The sequence below is a fragment of the Salvelinus alpinus genome, chromosome 20, assembly GCF_045679555.1.
Source record: "Salvelinus alpinus chromosome 20, SLU_Salpinus.1, whole genome shotgun sequence".
In the NCBI taxonomy this organism is placed as follows: Eukaryota; Metazoa; Chordata; class Actinopteri; order Salmoniformes; family Salmonidae; genus Salvelinus; species Salvelinus alpinus.
Genome location: NC_092105.1, coordinates 30,283,019 through 30,290,417, shown reverse-complemented (window position 1 = coordinate 30,290,417; position 7,399 = coordinate 30,283,019).

Here is a 7,399-nt window from a genome sequence, read left to right as displayed (position 1 = left end):
ATTGGCAAACTTCAGACGGGCCTGGACGTAGTGTGTTACTAATGGTTTTCTTTGAGACTGTGGTCCCAGCTCTCTTCAGGTCATTGACCAGGTCCTGCCGTGTCGTTCTGGGCTGATCCCTCACCTTCCTCATGATCAGTGATGCCCCACGAGGTGGGATATTGCATGGAGCCCCAGACCGAGGGTGATTGACCGTCATCTTGAACTTCTTCCATTTTCTAATAATTGCGCCAACAGTTGTTGCCTTCTCACCAAGCTGCTTGCCTATTGTCCTGTAGCCCATCCCAGCCTTGTGCAGGTCTACAATTTTATCCCTGATGTCCTTACACAGCTCTCTGGTCTTGGCCATTGTGGAGAGGTTGGAGTCTGTTTGATTGAGTGTGTGGACAGGTGTCTTTTATACAGGTAACGAGTTCAAACAGGTGCAGTTAATACAGGTAATGAGTGGAGAACAGGAGGGCTTCTTAAAGAAAAACTAACAGGTCTGTGAGAGCCGGAATTCTTACTGGTTGGTAGGTGATCAAATACTTATGTCATGCAATAAAATGCAAATTAATTACTTAAAAATCATACAATGTGATTTTCTAGATTTTTGTTTTAGATTCCGTCTCTCACAGTTGAAGTGTACCTATGATAAAAATTACAGACTGTAAGTAGGAAAACCTGCAAAATCGGCAGTGTATCAAATACTTGTTCTCCCCACTGTATACTGTATATGGAGACTGTTTAGTGCCACAAATAAAGAGTTAAATGCATGTAAAAATTCAAAATAAAATTCTTGGTCTTTCTTATATCTCTGATTTAGGACACACCTTGGAACAAACTTCCCTTAGATTTTTGGGGGGACTATCTGTTCCATGTAGTGAATCTGTTATTCAATGCATTTGTATGGGCTAATAGCAGGTCAAAAATTTTAATCAAATAATTGTTTTATATATTTTTTTGATACTTGATACGTCTTAAAATTCAAAATCAAATAGCAAAACTGTCTTTTGTATGAACTTGAAACAATTCCATATAGCTTAGTATTTACATGATTGTTGATATCAGGTATTCAGAGTTATACTCTACCCTCTGTTTCACCTCAGCTTTAAAGCAGTAATGATTTGTACTCCATAATGATCTAGATTGTCACGGCTGTTAAAAGAAGAGGACCAAGGTGCAGTGTGGTGAGCGTACATTTTCTCTTTATTTGGAAAAAGACGCCGAACAAAACAACAAACACTACAAAAACAAACCGTGAAGCTAAAGGCTATGTGCCCTAAACAAAAGTCAACTTCCCACAAACACAGGTGGGAAAGGGCAGCCTAAGTATGGTTCTCAATCAGAGACAACGATAGACAGCTGTCCCTGATTGAGAACCCTACCCGGCAAAACATAGAACTAAAAAACATAGAACATAGAATACCCACCCCAACTCACACCCTGACCAAACCAAAATAGAGACATATAAAAAGGATCTCTAAGGTGAGGGCGTGACATAGATGGAGAAATATGCCTACCTTTATTCATCTACCCTTGCATTATCTCTGTGTTACTCTGGAGAGCTTTGTTTCCTTGGTTTTGGAAGAAATGTTTTTTCGTTTGTACTTTATTTTCTTTATTCTATGAAATGTACAGTGTCCTGAGGCATAAAAGGGTTTGTGCAATAGGATATTGTGAATATTAAAGAACATTTAGCAATTTTTGAGCTTCATATTCATCATCTCCACACCACCCCAACATCAACATATGTGACTCATTTCATGAAACTAGGCATATGTCGCATGTCACTACTTCACAGGAGAGGCATTTAAAAATATATATATATTGAAACTAGTTGGTTAGTGTTCAGCTGCCTCCTGTAGATTCATGCAGGGTAGTAACGTTATGAGTTGGGATTATTTAGGGTTCATTGTTTAGCAAGCTAGTTAGCTACATGACAAACTCTGATTTTATTTGATATAGTGTGTGTTTACCAGAGATTGTAATGTGAAGAACAAGTTGACCTGCACCAAAGTCAAATAAGGATATAACATTAGGCCAACGAGACAGTGTCCAAGTTCTAGAATTCTCAGGTAGACTGCCCTGCTTTTACACTCACAACCATAAGACATTTTCTGTAATTAGCTCGCCAATAACATGAAAATAATGATCTTGTTTGAGTTTATTTTCCAGTAAAAACGAATGACAACTGTATGCCGATTGACGTTGTGTAAACCAACCTTTAGTCTTAATCTTTGGTTGTTTAGTACACAACCGTACTTGCTGTTTAGCACATTGCCTCACGTGAATCCTTAAAGAGATGGGTGGGGCTAAGGCTTAAGAAGGTGTGAACAATGCTGAATTGATGTAGACAAAGGATAGCTCTCCAATAGGTATACCAAAACATTCAAGGGCCATTTTCTTAAGTTTCAAAGCAGAATTACTTTCTAATTGTTCTTCAACTGTAGTGTATGATATGCAATTTTCTAGCTCGGAGTCTCTACTTGTATTCAATGTATAAAAACAATTAAAAATGTTGCTACATAAAACCGATCGGGAATGTTTTGCACATGTTTCGTAGTAAACCAGACAGAGGATGATATTCAGGCACTGCATACTCGTAATTGGTTAAAATCACATGATGCACACCAATGATGTCTTTGGAAACGCTTATCTAGCTCAATATTTTTTTACACAAAACATAGAAATGCTCCATTTTCACATTTGTTGATGTTGGAGTGGTGCTTGAGATGATGAATATGAAGTTGAAAAATGTAGAAATGTAAGTGTACAGGCAAACCTCCACAAGCAAATAGTGGATTGAAAAAGGGAGAGTTGTAAATTGTCAGAGGACCCGACGTCAAAATGGGTAGAAATTCTCTCCTCTTGTGCTTGATTTCTGCTTGATTACAATTTCCATGCAGTTGTTTTAGCAGTCTATTCCTAACAGCAACAATAAAATACACCAGATATTCACAGGCAGTCTAGTCTACCTCAAAGGGGAATAAAGTGAACGACTGTCATCAAGGTGTCTGGCATACCTGTGTGTGCGTGTCTTGTCAAGATTGAGCACATTTTGTTTTTCCCATCCCCTTTGTCGCCCCTCTCCCCATTCCACAACTTTGTCTGTCCTTCTGCTCTCTATGCCCTGTCTATAGTGTACACCTTCCGTGTCCCATGCTTCAGTGCCCAGGATCCTGCCAGTCAAGCCAGGCAGGCTAAAGTTCCTCTGTCTGAGCCTGGGCTTTAGAGCCCCCCCCCCCCTGCCCTCCCTCTCCTCCTCCATCTCCGTGAATCTAATTAGCTGATATGCTAATGGCCCCTCTGCTAGCGGTGGCGGCAGGGCTAACTAGCTGGCCCAATAGTCTGTAGTGGAGCAGAGCTGGGATTAACCCTGGTATCTCTTCCCCCCGCTGAGGCCTCGCAGGGTCCCTCCAAATGAAAGCTGTAATTAAGGGGCACGAGTAAATGTAATTACGCCTGATGACTGCTATAGAGTGTGTGTGTGTGTGTGTGTGTCAGACACTGTGTGTATTCATGAGTGTGTGTAGTGTGTGTGACTCTGTGTGTGTTCATATGGGAACTGTCCTCATGAGGAAAGACATTGTAGCTGCCTTTGCTGCGGTTGGGCAGTGATCAAGATAACACTGTTGTGTGTTGACGGGGAGTTTGTACGCATTGTAATATGTTAATGTCTACATATCATCATGCCAGGCACAACAGCATCATGAGTCGTTAAAATTGAAATTGATGTTGCTATGAATCTAAGAGATTGTGGAGGTGTTCAGAAACGCATGGTTATTAGAAGGATCCAAAATTAAGTCATTTTCCCATTTACCCAAGTACAAACCAGCGTAGGAAGGGCTGGTTTGTAGGTCCATTTGCTGTCATCTAGTGGACTTTTTGCTTAATTTCCCTCAGCTATGTTTAGACTGTTGTTGTTCATGTTTGCTGTGTTCTAGTGTACTATGGAATATATTGCTTTCTTATCCTTGACACTTCTCCCAGTCATATTTAAGGTTAGAACTACCTTTCTAAGTGTCCTGATACTTCTAGCTTGGAGTTGTATTTTTATGATAACATAGCTACAGTATTTCACTTTTTAATGTGTTTAGTATTGCTTACTAGGTGTGTCCAATCAACTTTGTAACCACTCCCTCTTCAAATTAGGGCTAATTTGAAAAGCTGTTCAAAAGAGGACATTGTATTATTTCTTTGTACTCCCTGACGAAGGCCATGCAGCCGAAACGCGTCAGACTTTTAAAACTTTGTTTCTATTGAACATGCCATACAAATAACGACATTTTAATTAATTATATATAGAGTGCCTTGGTCCTCCTTTCTTTTTGATGACCAATTCACCCCTTTTACCAAAGAGCACCTTCTGTCTACCAAAATGTACTATTGTGTACCTTAGTAGTGCTTCCCTTCCTTTTACTACTAGCTATTAGATGAGTTTAAGTTCTCTGCACTCCTCTAAGCTACTGCTGTCCCCCTTGTCTCTCTCTCTCCTCTCAAAGAGGTAGAGGTGTGCCTTTAGACAGATGGCTGGATGGCCTAAGTGACCATGAAGCAGAAGGACCTCAACATAGCTGCGTTAACAGACACAGCCTGGTAGGTAACACACACAAATGTGCACATACCCACACCCCTGCAAGCAAGGAACAAAACAAAATGGAGGCAATGAACCTGCTAAATCTAAAACTCTGGAGAGTACCAATTTCCAGCAGAAAACAATTGAGTGGATTGGTGTACTCCGTAGAGGGGCCTTCTGGCATCTGAATACACAGCCACTAAACTGACGATATGGTAAAAAAGCTGCAGTGATGGCTCTTGGCTTGAAAAGCATTGTCATTACAATGCTGCCCCAATATAGTAGAATTTAATATAATAGAGTATAATTGAATTGAATATTGTAGAATTTAATATACTAGAGTAGAATTTAATATAGAGTAGAATTGAATTGAATATAGTCGAATATAAGTAAAGGATAAATGCCGACATTCTGTACATTACCTTGGAAATAATGGACGATGCAGCCGAGTCCTTTTTCCCAAGATAATGTACAGAATGTCGGCGTTTATGCCGCTTTACCCCAGTTGCCAAAGAAAACAATATGAAAGCACACATTTACCGCTAGATAGTTTGTTAGCGAACCTGCCAATATGACAAGAGTTCAAAAATATCAGTCGCTGAAAACAGCTGGTCAAACTAAAAATGTGGGAGTATTTGACAGCTTTAGCGGAGGGGACCAGAGAATTTCATGTTATTCCCTCACCATGACAGATGCTCCAAGAAAAAATGTTTCCGTTAAAACAAATTAATGCTAGCTAGCTAAGTTTTTTTCCCTCGTTGGACCTGCGTTTACAATGTATTCAATTTCAGTTTGTGTGGTTGTTGGTTTAGCTTTAGTACGGTCTGCATGTGTAGGGGCATATTGCATCATGATTGCATCATGATTGCATGGTTATATCTTTTCCAACTGTCCCGATATCTGGTTTTAATGTCCACTCTAGAATGCCGTTCTAGCCAATCAGAAGTGAGTATTCAACAATTCTGTGGTATAATAGAGTAGAATGGAATAGAATGAAAGCTGCCCCATTGTTGTGGTTATGTAAGAATTGAAAGGTTCTGGCTGTGATTTTTGCAGTGATTCAGCGTCATTTAAACTCATTACAGAACAAGAAGAAATTCTCTCTGTTGTCCAGACACTTTGTTCAAACACTAGGCTATTCTTAGTGGGACTGATTTAATCCCGAGGCACTAGAATGGTTAGTATCATTTAGGATCCAGGAAGAAGATACAGATCTCTGTTCTCTTTATTCTCCCTCTGTATGCGCAGGGCTTTGATGAATTTGTAAGGGCTTGCCTACCGTTATTTACAAGATTGATGAAACAAATGAAACCGCCTCACTTCTCCTTGTTAGAAGAATATTTTGTTTCATTTTCCTTAGTCCACAGAAATGCGTTTTTGTTTTAATAACCCATGTTTTATTTGACTTTTGACGTTAAAGCCTTCTCTCGTTTCTCCCCCATCTTCCTATTCTACTCTACTGTATTTGATTCTACTACTCCATTCTATTTGACTGTTCTCTACTCTGCTCTTTTTGACTATTTCATTATATTCTACTATACTCCACTCTCCTCTTCTCTACCCCAGCTGCCCCCATTGTTTGATGTTTTTTTCTTCTACCTCATGGGCTCCTTCAGGAAGCCGCCAGGGACGAGCTCCTCCAGGTGGTGAGAGAGGTAGGGGGCCAGATACTGGCCCGACACCCTAAACCAGACAGTGATGTGACCCAGACCCTGTCTACTGCAGCCTACCACGCCCTGGTGGGCTTGGACTAGGCCCTTTGTACCCAGTACATCATCTATGATCCCCAGAGCCCCTACAGGCCCCCCCGGGTGAAGTTAGGAAGGGTGTGGTCAGCTCCGTCTACATGGGTTGTAATATGTATATCGGCCTTCCAGCTACTGTCAGTGCCTGAGCCATAGACACACCAGGTAAGCACCAAACTGAGAAAAATGCACTGAAATGGGGAGGGACTTAAATTGTCCAATAAGAAATGCCAATTTGCTAACGTTTTTGTTTTACATTTTTTTACTTTTTCTATTTTGTGGCCTAATGAACATTACACTGGACTGGTTCTGTCTGCTTGCAACCTGACATCAGGGTCTAGTCAGAATAAACAGACAGCTGTGATTATATGTCAACTGTAACCTAGAAGTAAGGGGATTCACTGACTGGTTGGGAAATCTCTGGTGCTGTCATGTCACCATGCTTCGGGCCTCAAATATAGCCACCCACCACCACAAGCCATGACTTGTTGTTTGGAAAGTTTTGGTCTGTAGCTCAAAGATAAGTTAATTAAGTTTTTCTTTGTGTTGATGTTTTTATACCTCCCTGCTCGATGATGATCAAAGATTATAAACATTTCAGCACTTTTCAGTGTTTTGAATGAAGGCGTAGAAAATCTGTCAATTTTCTTCTCCTGGGGATCTTTTCATAACGTCAGTACTTTTGAGAAGACCCTTTTCTTTGAATGTATTTTAGATTGAATTGTGTTTGTGACTGCCCGTATTCTGTTTTCTATGACTTACAATTTTCTTTAAAAATAAATAATCAAACTGTCTTTGAAAGCAGACATTTTCAATACTAAAGTCACCTCTTCCCTCTGGGCTTTTCAGAATGAATGGTATGCTTCAAAATAAACTCCATTGTTGCAGTAACAAAATTACATAGTTGCAAGGGAATGCATTATTTGTCCCGACTGTAATTCATCTTAATTATATATATCCAATACAAGCTCTCCTATCCCTGGTAGGAAGGGGCTCATTCACGTCTAATTGGGAGTGTCAGCCCTTTAAAACTAAGAGGTGGGGGATGGGGGGGGTGTGTCTCAAAAAATCGATTCTCAAGCGAGACGAAGAGTAG